A 20,470-nucleotide genomic window follows, 5' to 3' on the forward strand; every position below is an offset into this window, starting at 1 on the left:
TGAAGCATACCAAACGGAAACATTTTACTGTTGGGTTGCCTTTCCTGAGGCTGACCAACGAACGCACACATTTCACACTTATGACATTGCGGACGTACCCGTAAGGTACGAAGCATACCAGTATCATGAAATATCGCTCACATATCAGGAGCATCAAAACTGGTTTGAAGGCGCCCTACCACATATACAGCGACGAGTGAGGCTAGGTCCTTTAAGTAATGAAGGGCCTACGTGGCCCATGTTTGCCACATATACACCTCACCCAGGCATACAGACTATGCCGCTTGTAGATTTAAGGATATTATATAATGAATTAGTGGCATTATATAGACGATTGGTCCAGTTCGTAATGCGAACATTAAACACTACACCAGCGCGTCCGGCACCGCCAGTAGCTGGTGGATATCAATTGGCTACTGGGATTAATCCACAAACGGTGCATACCATTATGGGTAAAGTGCCCTCGGATCGAGAAAAAATACTGTTCTGGATTGCTCAGAAAACAAATCAGTTGGAAGCTGTGTTCAACCATACGGGGCCACAGGAGAAACATAGATTGCTCACTATGTGCTTGCCATTCGGGATGGTTCCCTCGGTTGATGAATGTGCCACTTGGGGTACAGTCTTTGCTGCCGTTTATACTACCACGCATGGTACCCCTACACTGGCCAATTTGCCGGAAGTGTTGAAACAAATACAAAATGAGCATGGGGCTGCACCGGCCCTAGATCTGGGGATGAAATTGATGCGTAACTTTGATGCCGTCTCCTCGATAATATTAAGTAATATTAAAGGGGAAGCAGTAGCACTGGCGATACGCCAGCGTCTCCGGGAAACTCCACACCAGGAACAAGAGAGACAGCTACCGAAAATAATCTCTGATACCTATACTAGTATAGGACGGGATGGGCTAGGAGCCAAACCTAAAAAATTGGACATACCAAGTACCACCCATAAGGAAGGTACAAGGCAAGCACTAGAGGGGTCTAAAAAGCGCTGGGACAAACAAAAGGATTTCAAGGATAGGAGAAATAAAAGAGCTGATTCTCCGCATCCGGAGTACTCCGACAGGAGATATAATTTCAGGAATAGGGATAACATTAGAACTCCAGACAGATATACTGATTCACGTCCTTCTCGTTCCTTTCAGGACGCACCGGATAAACGTAGCGAGAGAGGGGGCCGTCAAGATTGACGTCCGGAATACGTGAAAGAAAAGAAAGACTCGCTGCAGTCTACCATTAAAAAAGAAGAAAAGACTCCTCAGCAGAAGCCACAATTTAAAAAAAAGAAAGTGGCAGCACTGACAGTTAAAAATGCCAGTAGTATTGAGAACACTGTTGAGGAACAAGAGGTGGGCAGTGACTCTGTTGGACAGCGCGGCAGAGGTCACGATTTGTCGCCAGAGTCTGAAAGATCATCTGGATGCGCAGCAACTAGCGATTACATCGCAGTTGAAACGGCGGATGGCCGCGTACTTCCACCCGATCGGGTTTTTGATTTAACAATTCAGATAATGGGAGACGTGGAACGCATTATTAGTGTAATATTTTGGGATGAACTTACTAGTGATATCCTGTTGGCCGAGAGAGAGTGGCCACCTGAACATGTCCGCATGCTCCCACATGGGGAAGATGTCATTTTGCCTTCTTTCTCCGATCTTGTTCCGGAGACAGACAAACAAGCCTATGCTGCTGAATGGGCTTTAGCACAGGCACCTGCATTATACCGTAATCATGTAGGATGGGACAAGGACTCTCCTTGTCATGTTATTCCCGTTCGGTTTACACCACACCCGCAGCCACAATACCCTGTTAAACATGAAGCAAAAGCTCCAGTGACGCAGATACTGTCACAACTTGAATACCAGGGAGTAATTGAGCCCTGTACATCGGCAATGAATAATCCGCTATTTCCCGTTGCGAAACCTGATCATTCATATAGAATAGTGGTTGATTATAGGCACTTGAATAGTCATGCACGCACTTATGCTATACAAAATTCACACAGGACAGCGCTAATTAATAATATAGTGCGTACAAAAATACAAAACTACATTGGATATATCTAATGGTTTTTTCTGCCAGAATTTAGCACATGAAAGTAGAGACCTAAGTGCATTTTCCTATGGTTCTCAGAAACGCTTTTGTCATTTACCACAAGGCTATCAAAACAGCCCAGGACTGTTTTCGGCCTGTGTCACATCAATATTACAGGAGCTTGATTCCGAGGCATTATCATATGTGGATGATATCTATCTCACTGATGACACCCTTGACATTCATCTTGCCAGTGTCGATCGGATAATTTTGGGATTTGCCGCCTTCGGATATAAATTGAATTTTAAGAAAAGCAAGATAGCCTTTCTTAGTGTATTGTTCCTAGGATATGAACTATCAAATGAGGGGAAGAGCCTGGCCCCGCACTTCCTAGAGAAGTGTGCTCAGCTACAGACTCCGAACACGCTTAAGAAATTGCAGTCATTACTGGGTTTCTTTAATTTTGGCAGAACATATATTCCAGATTATGCTGAACGCGTAAAGCCACTATATGACTTAATTCAGCCCAATTATTCGAGCAGGCGATGGACAATTGAACACACACACATCCTAAGGGACATACAACGAGACATGCTAGAAGCTAGACACTTGTACACACGGGACAATAAAACGAATTTGGTCATCAGAATAATAGCTGGTGCCCTAGGATTTACCTATGTCACCTTTAATGAGGGTGACACAGTGCCAATAGCATACTAATCACATTTGTACTCCAATGCAGAAAAACGTTTTGCTCCTACTGAAAAGATTCTGACGGCAGTTCAGATTGCCGTCATAAAGGAGAGACCGCTTGCCCAGGGGAAACGCATTGTTGTTGTCTCCCCGGTTCCGGCCTTAGAGGCTGTCACTAAAGCGAGCGTTCCTAACGCTAAGGCATTGCATCCACGCTGGATTCAATGGGCAACATCTCTGACCGCCACTGATGTTGATTATGTGTTTGACCCAAGACTTCAGACACAAGAATTTCTCCAGTATGAACAAGAGTACCCCGCTCCCTTACACATATTGCCAATAGACAGTTATGATACCATCATATACACTGACGGATCGGCACAACCGGCTGTGGGTACTAAACATCAATACTCGGCAGCTTGCGCAGCCGTGTGCGGGGTAATGGAGGATGGAGTTTTTCATCCTCATAACACGTACACTCAGACCTTAGGGGACTGCACAGCCCAGTTGGCCGAGCTTAAGGCTCTTCTTCTAGCGCTCGAACATTCAGAGCCAGGAACACAGACTTTGATCGTCTGTGATTCGTATTACTGCGTCCAGTCATACAATGAATACCTCAATCATTGGATACTGAACGGGTTTAGAGATTCTAAAGGGAACACCATTCAACACAAAATATTGTGGGGAAGGGTGGCTGATCTTAAGGATAAGCTGCCATGTGTCCATGTAGTTCATACATTGGGGCACCAACGTGTAGGAATACATGTTGCCGGTAATACATTGGCTGACGAAGCAGCCAAAGCTTCAGTAGCTACGGCTTCTGTGGCTGCAGTGACTCGTTCTCGGACGAGGTTGGATAATGAAATACTGATTGCCGTTAAAGCCTCAGCTGCAGGCAAGCCCCTTCCGAAAGGATACCCTACGAACTATACATATCTTATCAGTGCACAGAATGTTGCTTTTGCAACAATTCCTGATGTTGGTGATCGAGTGATCCCAAATGAAGACCAAAGATTGGAACTGATTACAGCTGCACATGAGGGTGTCGCTTCTGCACATGCTGGTATACAGGCCACTATCACCATTCTACAACAACGGTACTGGTGGCCTGGTCTATGCAGACGGACTAAACAGTATATCCTTTGCTGTGACATTTGTCAGCAGATTAAGGGCTTGAATATCAGACGCCCTCCGCAGACATCTCTCTTAGTGTCAGACAAACCACTCCATTGTGTGTACCTGGACCATTGTGGTCCTTTGCAACCTGATGGTGCATACAAATACATTTTAGTGGCTGTAGATTCCTGTTCTAGATTCCTGTGGGTATGGCCACAGCGGTCGGCTGACGCCCGGACTGTTATAAAAGATTTGCTGATCTTTATCGGTACATATGCGGTTGCAGCATTCCATTCGGACCAGGGCCCTGCATTTGCCTCTAAGGCTTTCAGGGACACCATGAGGACGATGGGTGTTGAACTCCATTACTCCTCACCATACCATCCCGAGGGAAATTCGGTCGTGGAGAGGCGGAATCGTGATCTAAAGCAGTCCTTAACAGCTTGAGTATTAGGTTCAGGCCGTAGTTGGTTACATCACCTATATGGGGTCCAGAGAGCACTGAATAATCTGCCAAGACGGTCCTTGAGGGGAAAGTCTCCATATGAGGTTCTCTTTGGGACAACTATGTATGTTCCCGATCTTGATGCCCCTGGTATGGTGGCAGCAGAAACACCATTTGACATAAAAGAACGTCTCGCTGTTTTACAGGAGCTTCAACAATTCCGTGATGATAAATCATCTGCAAGCGCTGCCACCTTGGGAATAAGGGATTTGGCGAAAACTTCGACTGGCTGGATTCCTAGCGTTGGGGATCTGGTTTGTGAGAAGATCGCTGTGAAAAAAGAGTTTGGTCCAGCATACAGAGCACCTGTACCGGTCTTGGGGATAAAAGGCACCAGGACTGTCATCCTTCCGCCATTATCTGGTTCCAAATCAAACAGATTCATCTCCATTGATGACATCAAATTACACCATGTGGCCGATTCTTCACAGTAGACCAGGAGGTTCCTTGGGTGGTTCCCAATCCCCTCTCACTACCCAACAGGACATCCCTCTACATAGTAGGATGACCATCGCTACTACTGACTATGCAACTATGTCAGCTGCTGTTCCAGACACTTCCTCGACCATGGGGAGGGCGGAAAATGAACTTTTGTTGGTTCCTGTAACAACTTCGGAGAACGCACCGCTACAGGATTTGGCTGTATTTTACACGAACACTTCCACGACTGGTAACGTCATCTATCATGAACCTCCACGAACAGTGGATGGGAATTCGATGAGTCCTGTGTTTGCGGAGACTTCCTCTGGCTATTTTGTGGACATTGATGATTTTTCTTCAGATTCATCCTCAACTGAGACTGACAAACTTTCCAGAGGTAGCAAGTTCTATCAATGGCTTAAAAAGAACTATTTGATATATCCATGGAACTATCTCTGGTTCTGTTTGACATTTATTGCATTGTTTGTATGGATTGGTTTTGTGACTGTTTTCTTTTTACTAATTAATGGTCACTATGTTGCTGATCGCTCCTCAGTGGAGCCTGTTGATGTAATTTTAACACCGCATCATTCATCACATAAGGTCCGACGTGATTTGTCCCCTGTCAATATTACAGCTATTCCAATTTCTGATGGGATTGTTTGGGACAAAGTTCCGTTCGATATATACGGGCCTACAGAGATAATTCAAATACCATACGTGTTCAAAATTTCTATGTCTGATGTTATTACACCTCATGTTGTCTCTGATGATTGGGATGTCCAAACAGTGGATTCCATGCTAACTGAAATGAAGGACTACTCCGCTTTTGGAAGTGATGATGTATATGATTTTACAATGAATTATGGTGAAATGTTCTGCTATAATAATTGGGGACATCACTACCTGCACCGTGCAACTAGATATAGGCCTCTTTTTAACTACACACAATGGGAACATTGTTCAACACCACGGGTGGGGAGTCCAAAGTATTACAGTGACAAATTCACATACTTTTCTGGGCATGATACAACGAAAGCTGAATCTTATTATTTTAAATTACCTAAGACACACATTAGAAAACTGTTGCTAAAAGATACAAAACTGATTTATTCAGATCCCTTTGTTTCCCGACTTTCGATTGAGGGTTATGAATATTGGAGGGACACTATCGATTTGAAGAGTGTATGGGGGACGCAAGATTGGCAGATACAGGGTAGGGAGGCTTTGTTTCGAGCTTGCTTAATTCCTGTGCAAATGATTTTTTTAAATGACACTGTTGAGCAGACATCATGTCTGGGATTAGCTAAAATAAATGATCTAAACACACCCAGTATCCCTACACCGATAAAATTTAAAGATTGGCAACACTTTCTAAATGTTTCTGAGGAAAGGCTGGATGCATTGGTTAAGGCTGGTGACTATAATTCTTCACTTTCCAGTCCCGGGGGATGGTTGGTATGGCCCACCGATAATGATGAGTGTCAAAGGCGTTTTTTGAACTCTTCAGGGGGTTTTTCCATTCATAGACCAGACCCTCGCTTTTTGTCAGGTCAGCATGCTGGTATAATTACAACTTACAGTGTGGGCAAGCTGTGCCAACAATGGGTACAAACGAACACCTTAACAGCAGTGAAACAACACCTGAATACTCTTTCTGACAGTATAGACCTACAAGATTTCCTATTAGGTCCTAGAAAGCAACGCTCGAAACGTTTTTTATATGCCATGTATAATGAAATTGTGAAACTTTCTCAAATTGAGGCTGCTGCACGTTTACGACAACTTGATAAAGAGAATTTGGAAAACACATTGGCTGTTGTCGACAATGGCATGAACACGCTATCCAACAGGATTTATTCCCTGTCGAATATAGTGTCATCTGCTATTGATATCACTCAGACTGATTTGTCTCGGTTATATCATGGGCAAACACAGCTGCGTTCCATCATGCAGCTGAGTTGGGCATTACAGACGCTGAAAAGTGGCCACATTCCATGGAAATACCTTAATGGGAGTGAACTATTCGCTGCTTTTAATTTTTCCAGGGAACAAGTGACAATGGCTAAAAGAGAGGCTCGTTTCACCTTGCTTCAAGTAGAAAAATTAGATAAGTTGCCCTTCACGGTAGCAGAGAGTCCTTCAACTATCTGGCTCTTACACAGCATTATTAATTTACCGTTTTCAACGTTTTGTTTCTCAAGCTGCCTGAAACATCTTGCAGTGGGACGATATGAACGGCTAGGAGATAGCTTTATTAAGGAAGAGTGGGAGTTGCCCTTTGAGTATCGATGTCTGAACGGCAAACAAGAGGTCTTTCTTAGCGGAAGTGAATGTGAGACTACTGTTCGTCATTCCATGATATGCAAACAGGTGTCTCTTCACGGTCTTTGCAATGCGGGGGTCGTGAATTTGGCCTGTTTTCTAAAGGGTACTCCTGTCCCCTTGATTCGTTCAGTGTTTCATGTTCTTTCTAATGGGAGTTATGTTCTTCTGAGCGATGACAGCTGTTGCGGCTTGCGACCTGGAATTGCCTACGCAATCTCAGTCACGAAGGTCGTTACGTGTTGTGGCCATGTTTTGTTTCCCCCCACACGAGAGATACAAGTATCTGAAATGTGGCCCCACATTGATACTATTAATGTGAACTATGACAAGTTGAGTAGACTGAAGGCGCTATTGTTTCAAAAACAGGTCGCCCTGACATCCGCAAAAGAGACGTATGCTCTCCAGGTTGCGAGATCATCAGCCGAGATACAATCCCTTTTAAATACCGATTTCCCCAAACACTTTGGAGAGTTGGTGTCCAGAATATTCAATGTTTCAAGCACAACTGGGATTGTTCATTTCTTTAAGGCTGTCGGGTCTGGTTTCGTGTCCATCTTCCAGACTGTCTTCGGAGTCATCCCATCAGCCATCCATTCACTTTTTTCCAGTGTGTTTGGTGGCTTTCCAATTATTTTGGCTTTAATTGCCGGACTACTACTGCTATTTTTTCTGATTCGCGGTGGTTGTTTTTTTCCAGCGACACAGAGCAATGGAGCCGCTCCCGTCAACGCCGCTGTGCCGTGAACGCATGGTTCGGATCTTCGGTACGCCTTTGCTGGTGGAACTGGAATTTGACTGGTCATTGTCATTCCGGCCTCTACTGTGGTGCGTACAACCGGTGTTCCGCTGCATATGGTGTCTCTTTGAACATCTGCCTATGGTCTGTCTTGCTGTTGCACCGACATCTCCTGTGGACCACAAACTGCTGATGTCCCCGATGAGGGTTCATACACGGTCATGCCCCTTGAGACTGCGGTTGCTCCGCGAGGCCACCTATGAGCCTTCTGTTATTCGATCTAACATGGATGAGGACACTACAGCGAGTGTCGATACACCGATGACTATGGCTCACTTCTGCTCTGTGGATCCGTTTGTCCGTCCAGCTCTCGATTTCACTTCAGACGATGTTGACTCATTTTTGAGATCCTTGAATGGTGACTTCGATGACATTCTTCAAGATCCTGCATATAGCACATAATTTGATGAATTCGCTTGCCAATTCCCGATTCTAATCAAAGAAGCAATTATACTAAATGTTTGCTATACTTGTCATGGTTGATATTAAAGTCTCTGAAATGTTTTTTAGAAACTAATTTTATAACACAGCATTTATTTTTTCGTTAAGTTTTTTGGCTTTTTAGTTCAGTAGCAGCTTTTTAGCGATTGGGTTTTCTTTACCTTCATCATACCTGTTACGGCAATGGGGAGGGTGTAGTGAATCCTAGTTTGTTTTAACGGGTTAACAGGAGTTAGCTTAGCCGTAGGCTTGTAAACTCGTGCCCCCGTCACCCAGTGACTTTTAACCTACTTAGCTTGCTCTGGCTTAGTCCATTTAATTATTTATTTCCTTAAAAATGGCGGCCTTGTTTATAGTTAGGCCACTTGTTATGGGTTCTATTATCAGTGTCACTGCGCCAAGGCGTCAAAATCAAGCACGAAAGACAAGCATACAGTAGGCGTTCACACTTAGGGATTTTCCCTCTCTATACTTTCGAGGGATTGTTGATATTAATTGCCGTCCCAAGCATGCCTGTTATCTATTGTTATGAATAACACTTATGTCAGGGGACCTTGTAGATCTGTATAAATACAACACACTTTTAGACAGATAATCAGAGGGATTCCGACCAGAGGGCATCGCCACCATCGCTGATACCGATGCTGCAGTCATCTTGACACTGATCCAGTCTTCGTGTCCCTGCGGAGTCTGAGATAGAGACCTCATTCCAAGGTAACGAGGGTTGGGGGCTCCTCTCATGGACACGGTTTTGGCAGATTAGGTTTAACAAACCCAGCTCCTCCTTTTTAGGTAGGAGGTTAGACCTACTCTCCTTAGGGTATTAGGGCTTATTCCATCTTTTACATATACATATATTTCTTTCATATATTGCATAATGGTGGGGGTCTTTATAACAATGACTCTCCTCTTTACAATACTGTTGCTTGGTATATTCATTATCCTAATCATTGCAGTTCATGCAACTTATCACAAATTGCAGTTATGTTGAATAAAAACTATTATAACTTTACTGCATCTGTGTTATTGCCTTTGTTTGTATGAGACATAATAAATCTGTGAGAAAAGGGTAATTTCCGTTTAACCACGACAACCCTGAGATATTGTATTTTGAGTCCATGCATAAGCGACTGCTACAAATCACCTTTTACTATTGTGTTTTTGGTGAGGTACTGCTAGTAAGCCGGTAAGGTTTGGACAACAGTTACAAATAGTTGTAGGAAGAGACTTAGGCGGTCATTCTGACCGCGGCGGTCGGCGGTCGCCGCCCGCCAAGCGGTTCCCGCTGAAAGACCGCTCCGCGGTCAAAAGACCGCAGCGGCCATTCCGGCTTTCCCGCTGGGCCGGCGGGCGACCGCCAGAAGACCGCCGGCCGGCCCAGCGGGAAAGCCCCTTCAACAATGAAGCCGGCTCGGAATGGAGCCGGCGGAGTTTCAGGGGTGCGACGGGTGCAGTGGCACCCGTCGCGATTTTCACTGTCTACAAAGCAGACAGTGAAAATCTTTGTGGGGCCCTGTTAGGGGGCCCCTGCACTGCCCATGCCAGTGGCATGGGCAGTGCAGGGGCCTCCAGGGGCCCCATGGCACCCGTTCCTGCTATCCTGGTTCTGGCGGTGGACACCGCCAGAAACAGGCTGGCGGGAAGGCGGTCGGAATCCCCATGGCGGTGCTGCAAGCAGCGCCGCCATGGCGGATTCCCTGGGCCAGCGGGAAACCGGCGGGAAACCGCCGGCTCCCCTTTTCTGACCGCGGCTTTACCGCCGCGGTCAGAATCGCCCAGGAAGCACCGCCAGCCTGTTGGCGGTGCTTCCGCCGCCCTCCGCCATGGCGGTCATGGACCGCCAGGGTCAGAATGACCCCCTTAGTCACCTACAAACGAAAGTACTGTCATCCTGAGACCAGCAGTCTTGCTCAGAGCAAGAGTCCAAACTACGACAGTGTAGAGGTGAGCGTTTTCCGTTAGGAAAGTCTGTTTTCGCCGTGCTTTTATCGGCGGGGCAACCGCCACGGAAAAGGTGGCGGATTGGTGGGTCGTGATAGTGTGGGCGGTACATTGTCTCCCACCTGTCTGTTGGCGGTGACCGCCGAGCTGTTTGTTTGTACCGCTGTGGCGGTCGGAGTGTTAAAGTGGCGGGCTGTGTTGGTGGTTCCCGCCAGGGTCGGAATTCCATTTTTTGGACCGCCAGCCTGTTGGCGGGTTGGCCGCCGCTTTAACACCGACCGTCAGGGTTGGAATGACCCCCATTGTTAGGTAACACGCCACCAATGTGACCGTGGCAGTCCAACCACCACGTCTTAGCAGAGGGAAACAGAGAGTATAAAGGAAGCAACTCACTTACAGGCTGCCTTACACGTCTGGTGCCACCATGAAGCCTATCACACATGTTCTGCTGCTGCTGCTCATCAATAGATCACAAAATCCATGCCGCCATGGACGCAACTGACCATAAGTAGACACACCTACCTGTGTCATAACACCCAACAACAGATCATCTTACCATCATCCACATAAGAGGGGGTCATGCTAGGGGCACCAAGTACACTTGCCATCGTGTACACAATCGGAGTCATTCACAAGGAAGGACACATTCACAGCCACAAAACGCCCCCTTTGGGCAGGTAACTCACACTGTACCACAACACTACACAAAAACACACAAGTGCACATTTTAGGTACAGGGATAGTGATGTGTACACAACATTGTGTCACACAACACCAACAACACAGCAACATCACATCTAGCAATACACCTGACATACTTGTGTTGCACACATGCCATGAACTGTCATCAGATTCAACACAAATATATATGGATGTGTCATGGAACACAAACACCCATCCCTTTAAACAGCTCTGCAATGGACCCACACATCACCCACATTGCAACACAATGGAAGAACAATGACATGCACAATAGATAGAGAGAGAGAGAGAGAGAGAGAGAGAGAGAGAGAGACATACATACGAAGCTCACTATGCAAACAATCCCTGCACAATAGGGATGGGGGCATCAGGAGCCCTCCGGGAAGGATGCTGCCCTGGACACATATCACTTTGCACACGCCCCTAAAACAAAATGTGTACAGGAACCGGCCCTTCAGGTATCTTAGGGACAAACAATACTAGAGCCAAGTGACATGCCTATCTGCAAAATGTAGAAGTGCAAGTCAAGAAAGCACATACAACTGCAACAACATGGGCCATACATCTAAATGAGCAAACAACAAAATAGACATATGCACAGGCAAAGGCAAAGGAAGCTAGCACAATTGAACACCGTTCTTGTCTGCACAAACAAAACTTGAGCTCCCCCACATGAGACGAATGTACAGTCATATCAGGGGGACAAGTCTACCATCATATATGCTGACATACCAAACAGAACAAAATGCAATGACACCACAATTGCATTAACACCCACATATCCATACAGTCAACATCTAGCTTTGTCTTGGGTGACATGAGCACTGTCCACAAAGTCAGATATTGCAAACAACAGCAAAGGGATCAGCAAGCAGGCTGAAACACATACAACTGTAGGAAGACAACACAACTTAATCAGGAACAACATAAAGGTAAAAAAGGAATTGCAGGACAAATGTGAACCCAAGAAAACAACTGTTTGGGTTTATTTATATCAAATGCAAATTGTCAAAGGCTATTGGCCAGTCCATCAGTCTTTCAGTGCACAGTACTGTGCTCAAACTTCACTCCTATTACTGCTAGGGAACCTCCACAGTAAGGGGCGTCAAGTTGGCAGGCAGGCCCCACAGAGATCATCCTTGGGTGGGAGTGGTGGGTTGGATTTGGGATGGCTGGGTTTAGGTTTGGGAGGAATGGACTCTTTCTTAAGAAGGGTGGGCTTCTCCTTGGGGGGAGGGTATGGGTGCTTGCATGGGGGCAGGTGCAACCGGGAGGACTTGGATTTGGAAGGGATGAGTTAGGATGTGGTCGGGCCTCTTGGAATTGGGATGGGGTGGCAGGAACAGTAGTAAAGGGCAAGTTAAAAAAACATTTCCTTTGGACCACAGGGACAGTCATCAGAAGGGGTTGGGAATTTGGAGGTTGAGAGGATGGTTTTCTGGTGTGTTGGTGTTGATGTCTTAGATGTGTGCATCTGTGAGGTATCCTTATGTTTGGGTGGTGTCCGTTGCATGTGTGAGTGTGTGTGTTTATGTGTCTTGGTATGCTGGGAGGTAGAGTTGCTGAGTGATGTGGGAGTGGTGGATGTGTGTGTGTCTGTTGGGGTGATGTCTGCAGGTAGGCTTTTAGCAGTCGATGTGTGTATGTCTTTTGGGGTGGTGTCTGCAGGTATGGTGGATGTGGTAGATGTCTGTGTGTCTGTTGTGCTGGAGTCTGCGGGTTTGCTGGGTGTGCTGGGTGTGTCACTACCTGTTGTCCTGGTGCCTGTTGGTATGCTTGATGTGTGTGCGGGCTGGTGGGGGTGTCTGGGGAAGTGGTAGCTGATGTGTGTGTGGATGTATGTTGGATGCTAGCATACCGGTGTGTTTTATGGTGTTTGTGCTTATGTGTGCGTCTTGTGAGTGTTGAGATGGGTGCATGCGGATCTGTCTGTGTGCTAGGGATAGGTAGGGGAATGGGGAATTTGGATTGGAGAGAGGTAGGTGGGGTGGGGGGGGTGACTGGCTGCCATCAGTGAGGAGGCCAGAGTCTGAAAAAATCTCTGTAGGCAAGACATGGCATTATGAATGCCTTCCAGGAAAGAATTGGTCTGCTGAAGTTGGCTAGCCAACACTTGGATGGCATTCACAATGGCAGTCTGACCTACAGAGATACTCATCAAGAGGTCAATAGCCTCCACTCTCAGGGCATCAGGGATAAAATGGACAGAGGTGCCTGCAGCAAAGGAGACGTCCACCCTCTTGGGTGAGCTGGCATGGCCCACTGGGTGGGGAGCAGCAGGGAGGTTGGTGATGGAACTGGGATGGTGGACAAAGATGGTACTGTAGTAGGTCCCGATGGGTCCACCACCACTAGGGAGTGGCCACTGGAGGATAAATCCGATCATGATGATGTAGATCTGGTCTCCTCCATGGCACTCCCCTCACCTTCCAGGCCACTGGATGCCTCTGTGCTGGTGATGTCATCCCACTTGGCTGTGCGCTGTCTCCTTCACTTGCCTGGTCTGATGCTGCAAATACAAAGAGAAATAGGGTCACCATAAGTCTCTGATCACACTTGAACAACAGCTCTGATTAGCAAACATTACCATAATGTCAAGTAGGCCCCAGCAGCAAACTCCACCTAAGTGGCCCCTACATGTACCATACCATATGCATGCATGCCATCTGAACTGTCAACAGTGGCCCAAAGGAAAAACAGGATCTCAGACAATTACAATTGCATGGCTGAAGTTGTGCAATCACAGTAACCATTGAACAAGTAGGAAACTACATCACCTTCAAAGCCTTGCCTCATGGAGCATACATCACTTACATGTTGTCATTAAATAGTACCCTAATGCAAACTGCATTTCCACAGATCGCACACAAGGTCATGCAGATATGTATTTGTCAAATACACAATAACACAACAATAAGAAATGATGCTCCAAGAACATGCCATGTTGCTGACAACAGTAGAGTAGTCTTGAGAAGGTGACATGGAAATCCTCATGCCACTCCGGAAACCTATCCACAATGCACACTTAACCAAGTGAAATTTGCCTAAGTGGAGTCATGGAGGTAGTACTAATGTTGCTGTGATTGCCCATGCTATTGGCATGGAAATGTACACTGTAGACATCATGTGCAAATTGTCAGGGAGCGATGTCCCTAAAATCCACAACACAAGGAATCAGCAAGCCCCAGGGAAATCACCACTAATGTCTAGCACCCTTTACAATGGCATGCCCTGATTGCATACGTAGAAGCCATTAGTCCTTTGTATGTTGGAGAGACATAAAGATTTGCAAGTACCTGTAGAAGGCCCTCAACATGTTGCCCAATGGAAAGCTACACAACTATCTCTATTTTGGTCCTTCAAACCCAGATGTCTGTGGATGAATGGTCGTACCCAAACACGTCTGATTTCAACATAACTGAAAGACATTCCATGATGCATGCCAACGGTCATGTAAAAAACCTTACCCATTACACATGTGCAGTGCACTTTACTACATGATACCACATCAATGGCTTCGACATGAACATTGTGGCTTAAAAATCTAGTCATACACGTCTTGTCCCTCATTGCTACTGCAGTTGTACATGCCAAATGACATGCAATGATGGCTGAGGGTAAGTGTGAGCCAACAATCAATGGTGACTCACTCCTATCTGTAGCACCACATGAAATGTACTCTCATTGCAAATGGCCTGTTCCAAACACAGGTTGGCATGCATAAATATGTCAGGGAATACAGGAATCAACCCATGAACACAGTAGACCATGCATGAAACAGCAGCATACACATTTTGTAAAAAGAGAAATGGACACATGCTAACATGAAGGACTAAGGAATGTTGGCCACAGTGATGGCACACAAATCATGTCCATGGACATTCACCACTTACCAAAAGAAAGTATTGATCTGTAGCTGTGGCCACAGATAAATGTATGCTCTGTCACATGTATGATGGCCATCTTCACATTACAGACAGTAGTGAGGCACCAGCACGCGTCACACGCTAAAGACAAGCAGCCTCTGAGTGGCAGATGCCAATATACTAATTTATCCAGACACATGGCTGAGGACAGTTATCCATCACTTCCTTTACTTTGGCCTGTAACACTGGGGAGTAGTGGTCTCTTGCATAGAATTTACAACCACTACGCCAACAAACAGTACTGGATTGATCAATGTACACTGCCATATGTTGTCCCTGGAAAGCAAATCATTTGTGTATTGTACACAGTTATGCCCTAGGTCCCTGGGCCAATAGGCAAGGCTCATCCGTGTATGCACCACTTTTCAAATCTACACAAACAGACACTCATCCACTGTGTCACACATGGCACATCTGTAATCATCAGGGGGACATGTCAGAACCTAACACATTAACATGGCAATGTGACAGATAGGATTATGCCATGTACCCAGCCCCTTGTGGCTGCTGTGCTCCTCTCAAATTCCTATCAAGGTCTGGGTACCTACCGCCAGGATGCATGACATTAGGGGGGGTAATGGTCCAACATGCGACCCATCCACATTAGGAGGACAGCCCTAGATGGAACTCTGCAATCTTCTGGGCCCAGCGTCTCGGGTCCTCCCACTTCTTGCGGCAGTGGGCGCTCCGCCTGCTGTAGACCCCGAGGGTCCACACCTTCTGGGCAATGGCTCTCCATATCTCCTCCTGATGGACGTTGACCTGCATGAATGCAAAAGACGCATCAGGAGATTACAACCACCCGTTTTTACATAAATGGTTGAGTCATGCACATGTCAGAAAAAACAAGGTAGAATTTTTCAGCTTGTTAACACACCACAAGTGAAAAGCACACAAGCCAATACACACAGGGACATGACTTCATACTTTTATATCCATCTGCAGACTAACCCTGCTCATGCCCATTATAAATAATAAAATGCCCCCTTTTAACGCCTGCTCTGAACAGGCTTTAAAAGTGGTGAAATAAATGGCGCAAGAAAATCTCTTAGATTTCCTTGCAACATTTTTTAGGCCCCCCTAAAGGGGAAAGACCCCCCCTTGCAAATATTATGCCTGGCACAGGCATAATGTGGCACAAGGGTTTAAAAGGCGGTGCAATGCAAGCATTGCACCACTTTATAAATATGGTGCATGGGAAATGCCACCTCAACGCCACATTTGCGTCAAAATAAATGCTGCAAATGTGGCACAAGGTTGTGCTACGGGCTTAGAAATATGTCCCTCACTCTCTGTGAGACTGACTCACTGCATAGACTCCCTACAGACAACTTGTTAGTACAGATTCCACCCTTACACTTGAGTGACAATGAAGGGGTTGGCATGGTGGGTACAGAAAGTGTTTTCCTTCTGTATGTGTGGACATGTGGCTTACCAAATGCAGATTCATGCCACTTCAAGGGGTGGGTACTCTGGTATGTACCTGTACCATAGAACACTCCTTTGGACATATGTGTCTAGCCAAAAGATATGGCATCCAGTGTACACAGGTGTGCATTGTATATTTTCTATTTCTGCTATGTGTCCAAGCTACTGAGTCACATTTCATGGCCTCCCAGGAATCAACACACTGCCATCACTATGGGACTGGCAACAGTGCAATAAGCCTATACAGGAAAAATATGATTTATGTGAAGGTGACAACAGAGACCTGGGAGTAAGGGACTTGTGATGGGTCAAAGACACACATTGACAATGATGCTAAATGCACATATGGACTAGTTCATGGATATAACTCAGTACCCATTCCTAATCTATTCAATGGACTGATGAATTCAGGGCAAGTGTTACAACTACATCCTCATATTGGTCACATGACAGGATCTGCTGGTGTATAGGGAGTGGGCACAGTGCCAAAGTGGCATAGCCATAGTGACTCTTCAACAGCCTGGACTATGTCCCATACTGGGTGATACATTTGACAGTCTCTGGTCTCTGCAGGCTGAGCATGCAGAACCTACCTGGCACTCCATTTCCATCACTTAAATGCATGACAGTCCATCATGTGGCCAATCGCAATTTGGCATGTGTTACATGTGGCTACCTGGAGGGCAGAGTGAGTTAGGATATGCCTTCCAAGGCCAGTTGTGGAGTGAAAGATCTGTGGTACTATACACATTGCTTACAAGATCCTCAAAGGACTCATACAAAATGCATACACAGCTCATGCTATCATGCACAGACATGGTGTCCAACATTTGCAAACATTGTAAAGAAAAAGATGTCATTGGATGGCAGTAAAGTCTCCTTACCTGGTTATGTGCATCCAACACAAGGAGGATCTAGGACATCAAAATCTCACACATCAAAATATGACTGAACTTAACATATGTTGCTGGACACCAATAACTATACCATGTACATCCCATTGATGCCAACAGACTGCAACAACAGGCACACAAGAATTCTAACTGGCCCTCAGGGGCACATTGTAGTCTGTGAGGAGGGAAAGGATGGTGTTGAGCAGTATCGATTGTGCCTATGAAATTCTTACCTGCTACTCTGGTGAGCCATAGAGCTGCCCGTACAGGAGTAGGACCTAATTTACAAGCCTCTCCATCCCCTCTGGAGAGAAGGCAGGGTCCCTATCACCTGCTGGACTGGTATGATTGCTCCCAGAGGCAGTACACAGCAACTCAGGTCATAGAGTTGTTGCTGACAGCAGTGTCAGGAGTCAAGTGGGTGAATCTGCACAACATTACGGTCATGTCTGCCACGTACGCGGTCGTCACCGTCGGCGGACACAGCCATTGGGTTGCGACTGCCTCAGGCAACAACGTTAGCCTATGGCTTTGTAGCAACCACCTACCGCCCTGACAACTTCAGCTGGCTGTCACAGGCGGTTCCTAATGTCCATTGGAGTAGGTTAGCCATCTGCCATTTTGGAGGGCCTGAAATGCAGTATTTAGCTTTATAAACTGTGTCACACTTACAATATATGTTTAGTTGCATCACGATCATCATTATTCTGTCCTGTCATGTAGGTCCTTCTACTCAACCATCATTGTAGTGTCTTGCAGGGCACAGATGGCATTTAACAGCGGTGCATGGGCCACCACCGCCAGCAGTCTTTTTGGTGGTCAGAATATACAGTCACATTTCGAGGGGTAATTGTGTTCCACATCTTTGACTTCTGTCCAAATCCATGCTGTGGGCAAATGTCTTTAAACCCATGGGGGTCACATGTGACCCTTGTGTAGGTGCCAGCTGGGATGTGTGCTGTGTGTCACGTCCATCCAGTCAGAAATGTGTTGTCATATGATACTGTTGGCATGCATCATGTATTTTGCTGGACACACACTAACTAATGTTACAAATCATGTCTTGTCACAAATAGGTACCCTGGGAAAGGGAGAATGCGGCAACTTCCTGTCTACTGTCCAATGCCAGTCCACTGCCAGTCCTTCAGACCATGGAAGAACGCCATGTCATACTATTCTACCATCTGAATAGGCAAGCAAAAGCAACTTATGCCATCAGTTGGAGCTAGATGTGATGTGTTCTATTAGTCATCCAACCAGCATACCATCCATTATACAAGTCATGTCAGTATTGCACTTCCCGGCCACAGGGTCCTTCCAAAATACAGCAGCCCTATTTGCTGGTATGTCCCAACATTTGTTTAGTCTGGCGTTGAAGAATGTCCTCTCAGTAATGGTGAAACATATTGACAGCTATATAAGGTTTCCCCGATGTGAAGGCTTACTTTTATGATTTTCGACGCCTCCCAATTGTGGTGGGGGGCATTGATGGCAGGCATTTTGGTTTGGTGCCACTGCAGGCCACTGAACAAGTCTATCGCAACTTCCATTCCATCAATGTGCAAGCTGTCTGTTTGGCGGATCTCTTCGCATAACGTCTGTGCCCTTTATCTGGGTTCAGCCCATGATTCCTACATAATGCAGAAGAGCACCATAACCAGATGATGCCACAACTGCACCAAGAGGGGGCCTGGCTGGTTGGTAAATTACCTCTATCCTGATTGTGTGTGTGCAAGGTCAGGTGTTACAATCATGAAGTGAGAGACTCCTCGTTGCACTTTTGTCCCATTACTTGACATGAGACTGCATATCCTAACTGTCCTTGGTTGTTGACACCAGTGAGGAATCCAACTATGCCAGGGGAAGTCCACTTTATTGAGGCCCATGGAAGAACACAGCAGCCAGTGGAGCGGGCTTTTGGGCTCCTGAAGGCCAGATTACACTGTCTAGACTGGACTGGTGGAGCCCTCCCCTAGTCGCCTGGAAAAGTGCGTCAGATCACTGTGGCATGTTGCATGCTCCACAACATCACCTTGCAGAGGGATATTCCTTACATCCCAAAGGAGGGGGAGCCTGCAGTGCCACCGGGTTAGAATCCTGAAATGCTAAGTGAAGATGACAGTGGTGAAGATAAAGCAGCTGACTTGCCGGAAGATCTCAGCAACAGCTAATTTTTATGAGTGTAAGTATGTCATGTCATGACTGTACAATGAACTGAAGATGTGAAAATGTGTGGAGTTGAGTGTTTTAGAAACAGCTAGGTAACTGGTACCCTGCAGTGTTCAGTCAAAGGCTGGTTGATAAGATAGCTTTTGAAACATCCCCACCTTGATGATGTTGCATTGTTTGTGTCATTTTCCTTGCAATGTACTTTATTTTCCATTTTCTTGCTATGTAGCTTGTGTCATGGTAATAGTTTCAAGCCTATACTTCTTGTTTTGTTCTTTATACATGTACCTTCACCATGGCATCTTCATGTGGGCATTCCAGAGTTCCAGCTTTGTGACATTGGAAGGTAACCAATGCTGTTATGACATACAAAGTTGGCCTGTACTGTTCCAGGTAATGTAGGTCACAGAGTTTGGATGTACGAGACCTGTACCAAGATAGTTGGCACAGTGTTTGGGTGCCGGTATAGTGGTGCACATAGCACTTGTTTTGTATGTTGTGGTGGGCCTGATGCATCATTTGTGTCATAATGTGGTCTGCAAATATATAGTCCTAGCTTTTGATCAAGTCCTTTTTTCTTCACATTAGAAAACACTCTTTTTGTATGACCTGAATTGGGCTATAGAAGTGTTTCATCATTGCAGGCTACATTATCTATGATACAACACTGACATATGTTTGTGTCATACCACCAGATGCATGGTAACTGGATTATGATGGCACTGTGTTCAGTGACTGTTGTATTGTTGTATGTCTGTATTTTGTATTATGTGATGTTGGATCACATTGGTGTGGTATGTGAAGAGGCTCAAGCTGCTATCATCAACAACTTTATTGTTTGCCTATTCTACAAGTAAATGTCTGACAAATTCCTTCTTTCCCTGGTCTGTATTTCTGTACCTTCGAATATGTGCGTCGACTGAATGTGAGTCACACATTCTTGTTCCTAAGAGTCCAGACATATTGACAGCCTATGTGCTGTACCCTGGAATAGAATTTTTGGTTTGACCAGACACTTGTACTGATGTGTTGGTGTATATTGTAAGTAATCCTGAGCTGGACACTGTGTTCCA

This window comes from Pleurodeles waltl, chromosome 6 (genome assembly GCF_031143425.1).
Source record: "Pleurodeles waltl isolate 20211129_DDA chromosome 6, aPleWal1.hap1.20221129, whole genome shotgun sequence".
Classification (NCBI taxonomy): Eukaryota; Metazoa; Chordata; class Amphibia; order Caudata; family Salamandridae; genus Pleurodeles; species Pleurodeles waltl.